This window comes from Engystomops pustulosus, chromosome 9, assembly GCF_040894005.1.
Source record: "Engystomops pustulosus chromosome 9, aEngPut4.maternal, whole genome shotgun sequence".
Classification (NCBI taxonomy): Eukaryota; Metazoa; Chordata; class Amphibia; order Anura; family Leptodactylidae; genus Engystomops; species Engystomops pustulosus.
In genome coordinates this window covers 105,454,018-105,473,035 of record NC_092419.1, presented here as the reverse complement: position 1 = coordinate 105,473,035, position 19,018 = coordinate 105,454,018, and the positions used below count along the sequence as shown (strand labels likewise).

The 19,018-nt window shown below is 45.3% G+C and overlaps 1 long non-coding RNA gene across 1 annotated transcript; it reads right to left on the bottom strand.

Annotated features, from left to right (window-relative positions):
- Window positions 1-608: 608 nt before the first annotated feature.
- On the bottom strand, window positions 609-18,530 carry LOC140077795 (uncharacterized). The gene is made up of 3 exons (XR_011849838.1): window positions 18,433-18,530; window positions 18,149-18,214; window positions 609-656 (listed from the first exon to the last, which is right to left on the bottom strand). It is a non-coding gene; the product is annotated as an uncharacterized lncRNA (long non-coding RNA).
- Window positions 18,531-19,018: the final 488 nt, after the last annotated feature.

Genomic DNA, 19,018 nt, shown 5'->3' with positions numbered 1-19,018 from the left:
TAGATAGAGCAGGACCTATCTCTGGACTTATTTGTGGCTTGGCCACTCTACTTCCTATTGAGAGGGGAAGAGGTGAGCCCTTCTCCACCGGCTGTGGGCTTCTTACAAAGTCTTTTACACCAGTAAAACTTTCTTCTAGTCCAGTGGTGGCGAACCTATGGCACGGGTGCCAGAGGTGGCCTCCGAGCCATTTCTGTGGGCACTCAGACCATCGCCCCAGGACAGAGTTCAACAAATTGGACCAAATCTTTCTGCAGTCCCAGGCAACTTAAGCGACCCTGAAATTGCGGAAAAAAGAGAAAGTGTTTTCAGAAGTGCATTATCTTTGAAGGTCCTCCTGCTGAACCCACCATTCTTTATCTACAGAGAGACCCTGGAGAGGAACTACAACAAGAGTCTGATTTGCCCTCCTTCTTTCAACTGTATTGGTGGCCTCAAGGGGCCAATACAATTGAAAGATACAAGTGGAAGAACAAGTAGCAATAAGTTACTGCTTAAAAAGACATGTTGGCACTTCACGGTAAATAAGTGTATTTTGGATGTAGTTTGGGCACTCCAAAAGGTTTGCCATCACTGATCTAGTCATTGAACGTCTTCTTCAAGGAATTGTTCAAGAGTCTCTTTTATAGTCATGTTGAAAAATCTTATCCGAGAACCTATTCAAGAATCAAAAATAAAGAATGTCTATGCTAGCCATGGAGCAAGACTCTCTTCAGCATTCATGGAGACAAAGATCTCAATGAATAATTCCTTTTCTAGCCATGACCTAAGGATCCAAGAGAAGAAGTCCTCTCTAGTCATAGAGAAAGAACCCACTTAAGAGAATCTTGCCTTATCATGAAGGTGGAACCCATCGAAGAGCTTCCCAACCCTACTCTTGGAGCAAGAACTTCTTCACCAGTCCCAAAACAAGAATTTATCCTAGACCTTCTTATCTAGTCATATAGCAGCCAATCCAAGGACCATAGCTCTGAAGCAAGAACCCAACCAGAAACTTTTTTTTTCTACTCATGGACAATGAAACTACTTCAAGTTCATCCAAGGAGTTTGTCTAGTCACAGACAAGAGCCATCAACAAACAAGCCCCTCTACTAGTCAAAGCCTGAACCCATGCTTGAACTTCATATTTTGCCTTCAGGTAAGAAGATATTCAAGAACCTCATCTCTAGTCATGGGACAAGACCTTGGAAGTCTTGTGAAAATGTAACACCTGCAGAACTTTTTCCTTCCTCACTAATTTTGGCCAAAGCTCAATCTCTGATTTTTTTTTGAGGTGAGTAAGATGGTGCTTAAAGAAGATTTGAAGAGTCAACACCACAAGCTGGTCAAGATGTCACCAATAGTGGTTTGTGAGACCTTCTTCTTTATTCCAAACCTCAGATCACTATAATATATTGGGCAGTGCCATTGGTTCTTTGCCCCAAGAAGATTATGGAGGACCATGCCTGACAACAGTCTTCACCCAATGGGGGTCATTTACTAAGGGCCCGATTCGTGTTTTCCCGATGTGTTACCCGAATATTTCCGTTTTGCACCGATTTCCCCTGAATTGCCCCGGGATTTTGGCGCACGCGATCGTATTGTGGCACATCGGCGCCGGGATGCACGCAACGGAAATCGGGGGCCGTGGCCGATTGAAAACCCGGTGATTCAAAAAAAAACCGCCGCATTTAAAAAAAAAAAAAAGGTTGCTCGGCACGCGCTTACCTTCACTCAGCCCGGCTTGGTGTACTCCAGTGCGTTCCGATGCTCTTCAGCGCAGCAGCGACATCTGGTGGACGGCGGAGGAACTGCCTTAGTGAATCGCCGGAAGACCCGAATCCACCGCACAGAAAGCGCCGCTGGATCGCGAATGGGCCGGGTAAGTAAATCTGCCCCAATGTCTCCTGGACTCCATTATAGACTAATTATAGATGATAAGTGAAGGATGGTCCTAGATTAGGGCTTTATCCTGCTCTCTTTCCTCTGTGCCCCAATATAGATAGATGATAGACAACGTTGTCCTCCTACATTCAGGCTTCTACATCCAACCCCCCCTGAATGGAGCCCCCTCTGCCAGCCGTAAAGCTTTTCTCCAGCCTTCTGTAATGAGATTGCTTTCATTTATTTTCATTTCGGCAGCCTCTCGCTCGCTGGCTTGTTTTTTGGGGAAAGTGATGTTGCTTTAACAGCTTCTAGGGTCACTAATTGCACTGAACTGTTCCACTTGTGACTTGAGTGGTTGAGACGTAAAGTGGAGTGTGAGATTAAAGGCACCGTTTTACGGTGTAAGCTTGTGTTACATTGTACTACTTTTATGATGGGGGGGGTAAGGAGTGAATTAATCTGTCAACGCACCGAGCTTGAAAACCAGCGGAAGTGGAAAAAATACATAGAGCGCTCCTCTCGTCCCTGATCGGTGCTGTGACCCTGCAAATGTGCAGACACTTATCAGACAAATTATGGAAGTGCAGTCAAGAAAAAAGCTTAATGCTGGACCGAGTCAGCACAGGGCCCGGGGCCAAAACACAGAGAAAGGCAAAGTTATGGGGTTTCCCAAACTTCATACAGCCACAGTCTACGATGGAGTCATACCAGGGGGCTGGAATGAGCCCCATCCTATGTTCAGTGCAACCTTTTAGCCAAAATCTGATGATATTGGTGGTCATTACTACCATGAATTAGGTCCAAGCAGAGTCACACCCGACCAATCTGCCTGTAAATTGATTGTATAAATTCATGGAGGAGGAGAGTTTACCACTGAAGTCAAGCTCTCTCTTCCTCAGAAAGCCTCCTTCACTGTAATTTATAGTCCTGCATCCAGAGACCTCACTAACCGCCGGATGCATGATGTCTATCACAGAGGAGGAGGCGATCAGAGTTCCCCATCTTGACTTCAGTTTTTAAACTCTCCTCCTTCTTGAAGTGAGATGTAAATTGGTTGTATAAAGTCAAGGAGGTGGAGAGTTTAAAAACTGAAGTCAAGATGGGGAACTCTGATCGCCTCCTCCTCTGTGATAGACATCATGCATCCGGCGGTTAGTGAGGTCTCTGGATGCAGGACCATCAATTACAGTGAAGGAGACTTTCTGAGGAAGAGAGAGCTTGACTTCAGTGGTAAACTCTCCGCCTCCATGACTTTATACCACCAATTTACATCTCACTTCCAAGTTGATTTTATGGATAATGCCACCGCACTGGACCATGAAAGAAACAAAAACTAGAAGGTGTTACACTGCCTGACAATTTACTAGTAGTGGTTTATTAGGGCGATTGCTGATGACAGGTTCCCTTTAATCAGATAAGTGTCATTGGTCCAATAGAGAATCCTTTAGTCTGAAGGGGTCAAATTGTTGTTGAGCGTATTAAAGGGGCACAAACCTCTCTTTGTAGTAGGATAGGTGCACATTTGCTAAAACTTCCATGGGTCTGACCCTCAAAGAAGGCCTCGGAAATTCATAGTACATTACCGTATAATAATAATAATAATAATAATAATCTTACAGATTATGGGGGGAACATGTACAAATAAAATAAGACGTTACAGAGTAATAATGTTGTGTATTTCTTTGTTTCTTTAAAAATATAGTGAAAAAGATGCATAAACCTCACACTACATAAACCTCAAAGGGAGGACATTGTGCACAGGGAGCGAGTCCTCACACTGCAGTTCTCTGAGCTCTTAGAATTAAACTGTTTCACAGCTACTTCCCTATTCTCTCGGTGACTGTTATGGTATTGAATGAGAAGCCTGCTACAGCTTTAATCTAGTGCGAAAGGGAGAGACTGTGGAGCGGTCATTTCATAGAGCACAGCAGTGTGAGGACACACCGCCAGTATAATTCTGGAATATAAATCCATAGTTCACAGTCCTGCTGCTACTAACAACATACAAAAAGATATGATCACACAGAGATCTCTCTAGAGACAATACAGTACATAACACTGCCTGCAGAGAGCACAGAGCATAGCAGTGTGAGGACACAATGCCAGTATAATTCTGGAATATAAATCCATACTTCACAGTCCTGCTGCTACTAACAACATACAAAAAGATATGATCACACAGAGATCTCTCTAGAGACAATACAGTACATAACACTGCCTGCAGAGAGCACAGAGCATAGCAGTGTGAGGACACAATGCCAGTATAATTCTGGAATATAAATCCATACTTCACAGTCCTGCTGCTACTAACAACATACAAAAAGATATGATCACACGGAATCTCTCCAGAGACAATAGAGTACATAACACTGCTTGCAGAGAGCCTAGAGCACAGCAGTGTGAGGACACACCGTAGTACACTTAGAGAAGCTACAATTCCTAGAATATAAATCCACATATCACAGTCCTGGTGCTACTAACAACATACATAAGGATATGATTAAGCACCTCTCCTGGAACATTACATAACTGGCTGCAGTCTATTTGGTCAGATGACAGATTCCCTTTAGGTTTAGGTAAGTTCCACTGTAAGGCCCTTAACAAAACGGAGCTCAGTCGTACCCTCTATAACGTAACATACAAAACCAAACTCCCACTGAGCCACTTTACCCGATTTCGCCTAATCTATATTATGTGTAAATTGAGTCACAGCAGTGCGGAGTCCTCAGGACGGACCATCAGCATCTGTCTTAATAAGGTGTCTATATCCCCTGGCCAAAATAATAATTTTTTTTTTAAGAAAGGGGGGGGGGGGGGGAGTGTGCGCCTCCTCGCCTCCCCCTGTACTAGTTATACCGGACTTGTGCATCGGCTTAGACAAAAAAAATTTTTTTTTTCCTCCTTCCCTCTCCTGGTGACAAGCCTTAAATCCCGCTCTGTCAAATCCCTGTCATTAGAGCGCAGGCGAAAAAAAAAAAAACGAGCAGGAAATTACCGCAAATTATATCCATGTCAATTCGACGGCCTATTGTCAAAGCGTATTATTTGCTCAGCCGGCAAAAGTGTCCGCTGAATAGTAAGGATTCATTATCTGCACCTCGCTCTCTCCATTAAAGGAACACTCTAAATGTCTGGAAATAAAAGGCATTTGTAAGTTATGTCAGCGCGGCGCGGGGAAGTGTGAGCGCGCCCGTCTCTCTCTCTCTCGCTCTCGTACAGATGGCTTCCAGGCGCCCTATAAAAATCGCATCTCCTTATTGCCGTCGAGGGCGGAGGGGTTACTAAATGCAGCTGGTAGTAATGAGCTTAAATTGAAATTACATGGAGATTTCACTCTTAAATGGTTAAGATAATAAGAGGGATTTAAACACCGGAGTTTAAGTGCCTCATTTAAGCTGCTTTTTGAGAAGGCAAAGTGGGGTTGGGGGGGGCTGCGCCAATAAGGGGGATGGGGGGGGGGGTGAGGAGACGGGAGAAGGTATAAAGAGGGACTGAAGATATAGAGAGACAGAATGAGAGTGAGATAATGGGATAAAAGGGATCGATAGCAGGGGACTCAGGGGGTCCGTCATTAGGTTTCAACAGTATCGGCCAAACGACAGCGTGGAGGCGAATATGTAAGCAGCGTCGGCTGCCGTGCTGGAAACCGTTTGATAATGGAGTAATCGATAAATTACATGTGGAGTGGACCGGGCGCACGTAAAATAATATTTAAGAAAAGCAAGAAATTGTTACATGTGAATATTACCGCTTTTACCGTAAAGAATCCGCGCAAGGTGTAATCTGAGCTCGTTACGTTGTATTGTAAATGTGAATATTATACTTGAGGAAATTAGATGATGATTTATACTGTGATATTAGAAGGAAGCCGTGTAGTATCACAGAACTGTGGCCATAAAGAATCCTTAGGAGGCGGAATCCCAGCCCATTAGATTGTATAGAAAGTGGAAGATTTGGTAATAAATTAGATGATATGATTGTTTAATAGTATTCTGCAAAATGCACACAATGGGGCTTATTTACTAAGGGTCCCGCGGCCGCATTTCAGTTGGGTTTTTCAGAATTTTTCGAGGATCGCATCGCCGGGACAGGGATTTAGAAGGGGAGGGGGGCGCACTGTCGGACGGGATTTAACATTTACATTGTGTCTCAAGATCAAGCACTTACATGCACCAGGAAGAAGATGGTGAATTTCGGCGGGCCTGAGCGGGGAAGCGACACAAGCAGGCGCATGATCTTAGTGAATAGCGCCGGATTCCATGATCATCGGAAGTCGCACAGCGGAAATCAGACCTTGTCCGTTGTCCGACGATCATGCACTGTGCCGTGATTCCCTAAGATCGTGCGCCCCATTTCCTGCTTGTGTCGCTTCCCCGCTAAGTTCCGCCGAAATTCACCATCTTCTTCCCGGTGCATGTAAGTGCATTGTATTACGGCACAATTTTAAAGCTAAATCCAGCACTCAATCAGAATCCGTCGGATCGTCCCACTGCCGCCCCCTGATTTCTGTCGTATGAAAGACGCTGCGATTGCGCCAAAATCCGATGGCGTGCGACACAAACCACTTCTAAATACCTGTCCCAGCCGCTCAAATCCTGAAAATTTCTAAAAGCCGACGAAAGTGCGTCCGCGGGACCCTTAGTACATGTGTCCCGATATGTCCTAGATCTATAATGTCATAAATTTAGGAAGTTGCTGTAAAGTATCCTTCCAAATGTTCTACGTTAAAATGAAAACCAATACTCGAGTAGATGATATAACCGAGAACATTGTGACCATGTGTGATGTGATAGAGCTGCATAGTGCTGTTACTGTAAAGAATCCTTCCAAATGTTATATATAGTAACTACACCAATCCTCACCAATCCAATCCTCCATGTTCTACATAACAATGTAACTGATAACATAGATACTAGAGTAGATGATATAACCGAGAACATTGTGACCATGTGTGATGTGATAGAGCTGCATAGTGCTGTTACTGTAAAGAATCCTTCCAAATGTTATATATAGTAACTACACCAATCCTCACCAATCCAATCCTCCATGTTCTACATAACAATGTAACTGATAACATAGATACTAGAGTAGATGATATAACCGAGAACATTGTGACCATGTGTGATGTGATAGAGCTGCATAGTGCTGTTACTGTAAAGAATCCTTCCAAATGTTATATATAGTAACTACACCAATCCTCACCAATCCAATCCTCCATGTTCTACATAACAATGTAACTGATAACATAGATACTAGAGTAGATGATATGGCCATGAACATAGAGACTGTATACAATATGTGAAACCAGTCTAGTGGCTGGACCCCCACTGTGATGCCCCATATCATCCACCATCCACACCATAGCATTTACCCCTTGAACTCCTCAAATGGCAAGGAGGGGATAGTGACACTCTAATGTCTATGTCCCTTTTCCTAAAATCAGGTGTGGCATGATTTAACCCTTCATGCTTGGCCATGAACCTCTCTCTTGGTCAGGTTGAGATCTAAACATCTCCGGTGTAAATACAGCTGTTGTATCCTGCTCCCACGTCATGGACCGAAACCGACATCCGCATTACCTTCTCCGTCCATTCCAATGATATCAGTAGAGGCTTCCCCTGCACTGGCTTCGAAGGGGTTAATTTGTGATATTGTAGATGTTTTATCTTTGATTTAAACCAGATTGTGATAAGTATAAACAAAGTGAAGACCGGCAACATGCAGCGCTCCATCCCTTCCTCTCTGTTTAGTAGGAATCATAGCCTGCGGATGTCAGATCTAAAGCAGGCCCCAGTCATTAGTCACAACGGACAAGGGTACACAACATGTACACCATTGTGCCCTAAAATATTGAGGCTCTCTAGATGTATCCAAATATATCATTACTATAATACTGCCGCCTATGTAAAGGAATATAACTAGAGATGAGCGAGCACTAAAATGCTCGGGTGCTCGTTATTCGAGACGAACTTTTCCAGATGCTCGAGTGCTCGTCTCGAATAACGAGCCCCATTGAAGTCAATGGGAGACCCGAGCATTTTTTTAATAAAACTGAACAGTAAAAGAACAGTGCAAAAAAAAATTCCAGATGTTTGCAGATGTTTTACTTGTAAGAACACATTGAAATAACACTATTCTTCACTTTGCAGGTGTTCGCGCGTGTCTCCCGCTAAGTTAGGAGATGTGCACGAACATCTGGAATGTGAAGAATATTGTTCTTTCAATGTGTTCTGCACTTAAATGCTCCTGTGTTCACTGTTTTTAATGTTTTAATTCTATTCTTCACATTGCAGGTGTGCGCGCGTGTCTCCCGATAGGTTCGGAGATACGCGCGCACAGCTGCAAAGTGAAGAATAGAATTAAAACATTAAAAACAGTGAATACAGGACCATTTAAGTGCAGAACACATTGAAAGAACACTATTCTTCACATTCCAGATGTTCCGAACATCTCCTAAATTAGCGGGAGACACGCGCGAACACCTGGAAAGTGAAGAATAGTGTTATTTCAATGTGTTCTTACAAGCAAAACATATGGAAACATGTGTAATATTTTTTTTTTACAATAAAAATACTTTTATTCAATTTATTTTATTAATTTACTGCTCGATCTCGAGCCGGCGAGATACTCGTCCGAGTAACGAGCCGGTCCGAGTATGCTAATACTCGACCGAGCAGTATACTCGGACGAGTATACTCGCTCATCTCTAAATATAACTACTATAATACTGCCCCCTATGTAAAAGAATATAACTACTATAATACTGCCCCTATGTACAAGAATATAACTACTATAATACTGCCCCCTATGTACAAGAATATAACTACTATAATACTGCCCCCTATGTACAAGAATATAACTACTATAATACTGCCCCCTATGTACAAGAATATAACTACTATAATACTGCCCCCTATGTACAAGAATATAACTACTATAATACTGCTCCCTGTGTACAGGAATATAACTGCTATAATACTACCCCCTATGTACAGGAATATAACTACTATAATACTGCCCCCTATGTACAAGAATATAACTACTATAATACTGCTCCCTGTGTACAGGAATATAACTGCTATAATACTACCCCCTATGTACAGGAATATAACTACTATAATACTGCCCCCTGTGTACAGGAATATAACTCCTATAATACTACCCCCTATGTACAGGAATATAACTACTATAATACTGCCCCCTGTGTACAGGAATATAACTCCTATAATACTGCCCCCCTATGTACAGGAATATAACTACTATAATACTGCCCCCTATGTACAAGAATATAACTACTATAATACTGCCCCCTATGTACAGGAATATAACTACTATAATACTGCCCCCTATGTACAAGAATATAACTACTATAATACTGTCCCCTATGTACAGGAATATAACTACTATAATACTGCCCCTATGTACAAGAATATAACTACTATAATACTGCCCCTATGTACAAGAATATAACTACTATAATACTGCCCCTATGTACAAGAATATAACTACTATAATACTGCCCCCACTGAATTAGAATATAGCTGCTTCTGCCCTCGTACGGTGGGAGTTGTAGTACTATGTATGTAGTTACAGTGCAGGTTTTTGGATATTTTCCCTGGTATATGGATGAGTCGGAGGCTTTCCACACTTCCCTCCTCCTGTGCTGGGAGCTGCTCAGAGGAAATGAGTTTCCACATTGTTTGAACATTTTCCCCTCTCCTCCTGCTGGCGGTGGTGGTGGCCAGGATGGCGGTATAACAGCGAGCCGGTGCCATCTATCACGGTGTATGCAGAGTACCTCTCGCCAGGGAGAGGGATGAGGTGTGGAAAGAGGAGTGAATGCAGTCACATAACACATGACTTCCAGCTACAGTCCAAGGATAAGACTGGGTCCTATATGAACCTGCAAAGTCTGGTGGTGGAGATATCTATCCAGTGGCCCCGCTGTGAACTTTGGATTGGGCGCCCATATACCTAAGATCGCACTGCCACCCCATCCTGCATCATTACATCTGAGAATACACATATATGCTACACAGCCATATACTCACAGCACCAAACTCATACACCTTACACAAAGTGTCCAGCAGCAGCCTCTCTAATAAAATACTATCTAGCAACCCCACTCATTGATAAGATGTCCAGCGACCTCTTTCATTTAATGACCAGCAACCGCCTCCACTCAATAAAATGTCCAGCAGCAGCCCCGCTCAATAAAATGTCCAGCAGCAACCCCTGCTCACTAAAATGTCCAGCAGCAGCCCCGCTCAATAAAATGTCCAGCAGCAACCCCTGCTCACTAAAATGTCCAGCAGCAGCCTCCGCTCAATAAAATGTCCAGCAGCAACCCCCGCTCACTAAAATGTCCAGCAACAGCCTCCACTCAATAAAATGTCCAGAAGCAGCCCGCTCAATAAAATGTCCAGCAGCAGCCTCCGCTCAATAAAATGTCCAGCAGCAACCCCCGCTCAATAAAATGTCCAGCAGCAGCCTCCGCTCAATAAAATGTCCAGCAGCAACCCCCACTCACTAAAATGTCCAGCAGCAGCCACCGCTCAATAAAATGACCAGCAGCAGCCTCCGCTCAATAAAATGACCAGCAACAGCCTCCGCTCAATAAAATGTCCAGCAGCAGCCTCCACTCAATAAAATGTCCAACAGCAGCCCCCACTCAATAAAATGTCCAGCAGCAGCCTCCACTCAATAAAATGTCCAACAGCAGCCTCCACTCGATAAAATGAACAGCAGCAGCCTCCATTGTCTGACTAAGCACTGCTAGCCCCCTATTTTGTGTGGCATGGTGGGTAGTGCAGCTGTGACACAAAGCAGTTGCATGTGACACATTTGTGGTGCAGATACTTCTTAAATACCTGTGCAAGCAGTTTCCACTAAAAAGAACGTGCAAAGTCTGACAGAAAACTGGCACAAAGCCCTTAGTAAATGAGGCATCCGTCGGCAAGCTCTGCCTTAAAGCCCTGACTGCTGGAGGCTGCAGTGATATGTTACACTTATCTCCCTCCTGCATCTCTGGAGATCAGCCACAGTGATCTTGGAGTTCTTCTTTACCTCTGTCACCAAGGCTCTTCTCCTATGATTGCTTAGTTTAGCTTAGTGGCCAAGTCAAGAAAGTGTTGGGGTTGTCCCAAAGTTCTTCAATTTAAGGATAATGGAAGCCACTGTGCTGTTAGGAACCTTGAGTGCTGCAATTTTGTCTCTAGGCTCCTTGGGCAGTTCCTTAGACCTCATGATTCTTATGAGCTCTGACATGCACTGTGTGCTGTGAGGTCTTCTACAGAGAGGTGTGTGTCTTTCCTGATCAAGTCCAATCAGTTTAATTAAACACAGCTGGACTCCAATGAAGGACCATCTCAATGTGGAAGTAAATGGACAGCATGTCAGTTTTCTTTTTTAACCCTTCCCAGACAAGATGTCAGCCAGCGCATGTCCAGAGTCTGCTCCCTAGCAGACCCTAGGGAGCAGGGAAATGCATTTTTCTTCTCCGATCCTCACGGCATTGCACTGAAGCAGCAAAATGCAGAGAGGAGAAGAGCAGGCATTGCCACCAGCTCTACAGAGTCGGTGGTCACGTGTCTGTAGGGGTTAATCAGAGCTGCTGGGTCTGATCAGATGCCCCAGTTACAGGTGAAAACTAGAAATAAAAAAAAAAGAAAAAATGTCCCTCACGGGTCTTTTATGACCTCATGGGGGTCATTTACAGTTAAAACACATACAAAACATCACATATTAATAAACGTTTAAAAATACACGTTATTATTCCCCAATAAAATAACAGACTATAAAAAACATTGACATAGAGGTCCCGTTTGCCCCAAACTAAGCATAATTTACAGTATTGCACAAAAAAGGAGGTTGTGGCCCTTAACCCCTTAACGCCAAGGTCCTTTTTCATTTTTGCATTTCCATTTTTTACTCCCCACCTTTCCATGTCCAGAGCTCTGTGAGGGCTTGTTTTCTGCGTAACAAATTGCACTTCATAGTGATGGTATTTCACATTCCATGCCGTGTACTGGGAAGCGGGCATAAAATTCCAAATGCAACAAAAATGGGGGAAAAAACGCATTTGCGCCGTTTTCGTGTGGGCTTGGATCTTACGGCTTTCACTGTGCGGCCCAAATGACATGTCTACTTTATTCTTTGGGACGGTACGATCACGGGGATACCAAATTTGTATAGGTTTTATAATGTTTTCAAACATTTACAAAAATTAAAACCTCCTGTACAAAAATAAAAAATTAATTTTGCTGTCTTCTGGCGCTAATAACTTTTTCATACTTCGGTGTACAGAGCTGCGGGTGGTGTCATTTTTTGCAACTTTTGATGTTTTCAATGCTGCCAATGCTTTAAGGCAGTGATGGCTAACCTATGGCACTGGTGCCAGAGGTGGCACTCAGAGCCCTTTCTGTGGGCACTCAGGCCATCACCAGAGATGACTCCAGCTATCTTCCTGCAGTCCCAGACAGCCCAGGACTTGCTGTGCACAGAGATATTTTAAAGTGACAGCAGTACCTGGGACTATTTTCTGCTTTATTGGTGTCCTCAGGTGCTGGTATCAATGAAAACTGTGACAGAGAAGGGAGTATAAATCACAAATTACATTTCTGTCCTGGCACTTTGTGATAAATAAGCGGGTCTTTGTTGTAGTTTGGGCACTTGGTCTCTAAAAGGTTTGCCATCACTGCTTTAAGGGCTGTACGGCCTTTTGATCACCTTTTTATAGAATTTTTTTATCTATTTCAAAATGGCAAAAAAGTGGAATTTGTTACTTTGGGCGCGATTTTCCGATAGAGGGTTAAAAGCCGGGAATAACCGTTATTATATTTTGATAAATCGGACATTTTGGGACACGTCGATACCTAATGTGTTTATGATTATTGCTGTTTATTTATATTTATAAGAGTTCTAGGGAAAGGGGGAATTTTTAGGGTTTTTTTAAATATAATTTTTTTTTTTACTATTTTTCTGACCCCCTAGGGTACTTTAACTACTGTATGGCAGTGTATGGGAATTTTCCTCATCATTCATTACATTGTGCAAATCGCACATTGTAATGAATTGGGTTAAAACCAGGAAGCCTCAGGTCTTTGTAAGACCCAAGGCTGTCATGGCAAATGATCGCCACCCCCTGTGAGGTTATCTTTGCCAGAGGCATTTCCATAGCTATCACCAGAGGTGGGTGTTTGCTGCAATATGCAGCAAACTCCCACCTGGTATGGCGAGGGCTCAGCCTCAGTAATAGCAATAGTACTCAGTAATAGTACGTCACATGTCGGTAAGGGGAAGTATGAAAATTTGTGCTTCGGTCAGGAAAACCTTTTAAGACTTGGTCAGATAGGGATAAATTAGCAAAAATATCTATATTTCTGGGTGATTTTTGTAAATATAGGGGCAGAGGGGACATTAATGCGCAAAAAAAGAACTTTTTATCTTACTAATCGGCTGCAATGAAACGAAGAGTGAAAAATGTAAAGGGGTCTGAATACTTTCCGTGCCCCCAGTATCTGTCTCCTCTTTCTATGTAATTATTTTTATCCATCTATCTGTATTCTCCATTAATCCCTCTCATTACTTCTGTTTTTCCCATAATCCTCTGTTTCCCGGTCTTGTATTTTCCATGCCGCACTTTATAGAGGGTGGGGATGTCTGTAGCTTGTACCCGGCGGCCCCCGGAGCTCCTCACCTTACAGCGTGGACTCCCCCTTTAAGGCACTTGTTCTTCTGAGTATCTCCATGAGCCATCAGGGGGGACACGTACCCTTCCTCCAGACATGATCCCAGCGCTCCCCTCCTATGGATCTGCTGCGGTGAGGGGGGGTCATTAGCGGCTTCAGTCCCTTTGAAGAGATTTCTGTCCATTTTGGCCTAGGGAGCGATCGTTAGTAATCACCGCCAAGAACAATACAGCCCATTTGGCAGCGAATATTCTTCTTCACAGGCTGGAGCTACCCTGGGAGCGAGCTGCTGTGCGCTGGAAATTCTTCCTTTTTTGGACAAGCGCTGATTCTTTATATATGTGCATTTATAGAATTATAGGACAACTCACTGAGGAAGGCGATGAGACGTCTTCAGGGGCCCGGAGTGGCCCGAGCTGATCCGGCAGAATTCAGCCCATGTCCAGAAATCTGCAAACTTAGTGGCATCACTTTCTATAGACCTCAGAGCTGAAATCTCCCAACATGCACTGCTTGTTCAGCACCTGCGTAATACATAGAAAAAGCTATAGATGTATCTAACCTGTCACAGCGCTAGTGGTTATAAGGAGGGAAGTTTTCTCTCTGCAGCCTGTGCCTCTACTCCCTCTGCAGCCTGTGCCTCTTCTCCCTCTGCAGCCTGTACCTCTACTCCCTCTGCAGCCTGTGCCTCTACTCCCTCTGCAGCCTGTGCCTCTACTCCCTCTGCAGCCTCTGCCTCTACTCTCTTTGCAGCCTGTGCCCCTAATCTCTCTGCAGCCTGTGCCTCTACTCCCTCTGCAGCCTCTGCCATTACTCCCTCTGCAGCCTGTGCCTCTACTCTCTTTGCAGCCTGTGCCCCTAATCTCTCTGCAGCCTGTGCCTCTACTCCCTCTGCAGCCTGAGCCCCTACTCTCTCTATGGCCTGTGCCCCTACTCCCTCTGCAGCCGGTGCCTCTACTCCCTCTGCAGCCTGTGCCTCTACTCCCTCTGCAGCCTGTGCCTCTACTCCCTCTGCAGCCTCTGCCTCTACTCTCTTTGCAGCCTGTGCCCCTAATCTCTCTGCAGCCTGTGCCTCTACTCCCTCTGCAGCCTCTGCCATTACTCCCTCTGCAGCCTGTGCCTCTACTCTCTTTGCAGCCTGTGCCCCTAATCTCTCTGCAGCCTGTGCCTCTACTCCCTCTGCAGCCTGAGCCCCTACTCTCTCTATGGCCTGTGCCCCTACTCCCTCTGCAGCCGGTGCCTCTACTCCCTCTGCAGCCTGTGCCTCTACTCCCTCTGCAGCCTGTGCCTCTACTCCCTCTGCAGCCTGTGCCCCTACTCCCTCTGCAGCCTGTGCCCCTACTCCCTCTGCAGCCTATGCCATTACTCCCTCTGCAGCCTGAGCCTCTACTCTCTCTGCAGCCTGTGCTATTACTCCCTCTGTAGCCAGTCCCCCTACTCTCTCTACGGCCTGTGCCCCTACTCCCTCTGCAGCCTGTGCCCCTACTCCCTCTGCAGCCTATGCCATTACTCTCTCTGCAGCCAGTCCCCCTACTCTCTCTATGGCCTGTGCCCCTACTCCCTCTGCAGCCTGTGCCTCTACTCCCTCTGCAGCCTGTGCCTCTACTCCCTCTGCAGCCTCTGCCTCTACTCTCTTTGCAGCCTGTGCCCCTAATCTCTCTGCAGCCTGTGCCTCTACTCCCTCTGCAGCCTCTGCCATTACTCCCTCTGCAGCCTGTGCCTCTACTCTCTTTGCAGCCTGTGCCCCTAATCTCTCTGCAGCCTGTGCCTCTACTCCCTCTGCAGCCTGAGCCCCTACTCTCTCTATGGCCTGTGCCCCTACTCCCTCTGCAGCCGGTGCCTCTACTCCCTCTGCAGCCTGTGCCTCTACTCCCTCTGCAGCCTGTGCCTCTACTCCCTCTGCAGCCTGTGCCCCTACTCCCTCTGCAGCCTGTGCCCCTACTCCCTCTGCAGCCTATGCCATTACTCCCTCTGCAGCCTGAGCCTCTACTCTCTCTGCAGCCTGTGCTATTACTCCCTCTGTAGCCAGTCCCCCTACTCTCTCTACGGCCTGTGCCCCTACTCCCTCTGCAGCCTGTGCCCCTACTCCCTCTGCAGCCTATGCCATTACTCTCTCTGCAGCCAGTCCCCCTACTCTCTCTATGGCCTGTGCCCCTACTCCCTCTGCAGCCGGTGCCTCTACTCCCTCTGCAGCCTGTGCCTCTACTCCCTCTGCAGCCTGTGCCTCTACTCCCTCTGCAGCCTGTGCCTCTACTCCCTCTGCAGCCTGTGCCCCTACTCCCTCTGCAGCCTATGCCATTACTCCCTCTGCAGCCTGTGCAGCCTGAGCCTCTACTCTCTCTGCAGCCTGTGCTATTACTCCCTCTGTAGCCAGTCCCCCTACTCTCTCTACGGCCTGTGCCCCTACTCCCTCTGCAGCCTGTGCCCCTACTCCCTCTGCAGCCTGTGCCCTTACTCTCTCTGCAGCCAGTCCCCCTACTCTCTCTACGGCCTGTGCCCCTACTTTCTCAGCAGCATCTGCAGCTGGTCCCCCTACTCTCTCTGCAGTCTGTGCCTCTAGTCTGTCACTCATCAGGGTCATAGAGGACATTATAGAGAAGTACTGACCTGTAACTGAAACTAAATACAGAAGGTGAATGACTCCAATGTATGTGAGGTTACCTTCCGTTATACTTCTGTTACTGTTATAAATAGAGGGAAGAGGGAAAGTGTGAACTTAGCCTAAATATAACGTTATCAATATAAGTTGCCTGAAACGGACCTAATGAAGCGCAGGACAAACGAGGATAACTCAATGTGTGATGCACATGACAAGTGATTGACACATTGCCGGGATTGACATAATGCGGTAAGGAAGGGGTTAATGAGAAGCTGCCCTTCAGCCCCATTCACTGGCTGGCCTTGTTCATTGTGGCATAGATCTCTTTATTCGGAGTTCCTATGCCCTCGGCTCCAGAGCCAGGCTACATTGTACAGGGAAAAGGGCAGCCCGTTCCCAGGGAGGGTGATCACGTGATGGCGGGTCAGGGGTCACCGCATGGCATTGCGGCTGATAAGGGTTGGTTTTCAGAACATTTAAGTAATTGCTATCTCCTTTCATAGATGGGGCTCATTAGACTGGAGGGGGGCGCCATCTTGAAATGAGAATAGACCAAGCGAGACGATAAAGTGAATCTCAGTTATAACGCAGGTGTCCAGACAAAGCCAATCGATCCACGCCATTATAAACCCCATTATTCCACGTCAATAAAGCTCCGCGGTACAGTTCCTGAAAATTGTTAGGATCTTTTATTGCTGTCAGTGAATGGGTGCACACTTAAAACCTGTTGTGATTCGATACCTTTGACAGCTGAGGGTTTGTTACAATTCTAGTCTATACAATTGTTTGTGAGCACTGAACTGATACATTGTAACTGCACTGAGACATTGTAGCCACTCGAATGCAACGCATAGCGCTATAGGGTTAATGTTCGTTCTCTCCATGCTGGACATGAACAGTGACAGACGGGGGTCCTCACACTGCTGTGGTCTGGGCTCTCTGCATTGGGCTGCTCCACAGACCCATTTGTTTGAATTAGGGTGACACCACGCATGGCATTTTGAATCCGTTTTTGGTCCGTTTTTAAGCACCCCGTGAAAAATCGCATGTGTTTTTTTGAAAACGCATCCGTTTTTTACAGGTTTTACCAATCATCTTAATGGAAACTGGTCAAATATGCATGCATTTTCAAAAAACACATGCGTTTTTTTAACGGACTGTTTAAAAACGGACCAAAAACGGATTCAAAACGCCATGTGTGGCATAACCCAAAAAGTTCTAGCAGGCTTTGAGTTGTATGCTACAGAAGTAACAGAGAGTAAGTGCTGTTGAGCAGGTCAAAACACAGAACTAAAAGCACAGCAGTGTGAGGGACCCAGTGCAATGTGGAGCAGCTACAATCCTGGAATATAAATCCAGATTTCACAGTGCTACCAACTAACAATATACAGATCTCCAGAACTAATGGCTGCAAAGAGAAAAGCAGTGTGAGGACTGACCCCCAGTAGTCTTGCACTAGTGCAACAGAGAACTCCAAGTCCAGTTACAAACCTGGAATATAAATCCAGATTTCACAGTGCTACCAACTAACCATATACAGCTCTCCAGAACCAATGGCTAAAAGAGAAAAGCAGTGTGAGGACTCACCCCCAGTAGCCTCACATCAGTGCAACAGAGAACTCCAAGTACAATTACAAACCTGGAATATAAATCCATATTTCACAGTCCTGCTGCTACTAACAACATACAATAACGATTATACACCCTTATTTATTTTTTTTACTTCAGGGTGGTATCTAGCAATCCCGATAGATGCAATGAGGCACCAAAGCCTCGGCTTCCTCCCATTGCAGCTAATATCTCCGCCGTCCCTTTAATGCTTTGCCATTTGTAACTTATCCTTCAGAGCAGAGGAAAAGCATCACTTACAAAACGTAAAGAAGGCGTCATGTCGCTGGCCGGCTGCTCGGAAGGTAAATGGATTTTCTGTGTCGTCGGGTCCCCTGACACCGAGTCCATTAGCTCTTTTGTGACAGTAAGTAACATCACTCACCGATATTAGGGATCTGGGGGCAGGTTAGGCTACGGGCGGCCGCTATTTCCCAGATGTGCACAGAGACTACACTAGACGAAAGTAAAGTTTAGTAAAACTAATAAAATGTAAAATGTTGTTTAAAACTATCAGATTCTGGGAAAGTTGGGTGGCTGCATACATGGTCACCCAACTAGCTTTGCTAGTTTTGTAAAAGAAAAACAGACCTCCATAAATTTAGGTAAGACAGTGATATGATAGTCGGTGACATATTATCAAAAAGCAGAATAATTATGTAATTTTACCCTAAACCATAGGTGGCGCTGTGGAGGGAGGTGTAATCTGAAGTTCCTGGGCCCTGATACAAAATCTTGGCACCACCAATAATATTGTATGTCACTATGACTCTGGGTCACTACACCGGGTCCACATGTGAGATTTTGATCAACAAACAGTGCGCTGATTGATTGATCCATCCAATCACAACGCAGCTTTTATTTTCCCTGAGCACCCTATGAAATAAAAGCTGAGCTCTGATTGGTTTGTAGAAACTGTGCTACAGTGTTACCACAAAGCAGCCAATACATGATAAAATGGCCGCTTTTTAGGCCAATTCGGTCACCCGTCATTTCATAGTGTTCTGTTTTGACTGATTATGGACAGATTAAACTACAAAAATGTGGAATGATTGACAAATTGTACCAATGTTTTGCCATTTTGCTCATGCCCCAACCTAGACAGAAGTCTGTCACCAGACATGAGACACAGCAACAACTGAGAATCACGTTCATGTCAGAATGATCAGCCATGACTTTATGGACCTCTCTGTGTACACTGTCCTCGATGCCCATAGCAACCAATCAAATCGCAGTTTTCATCTCTCAAACTGCT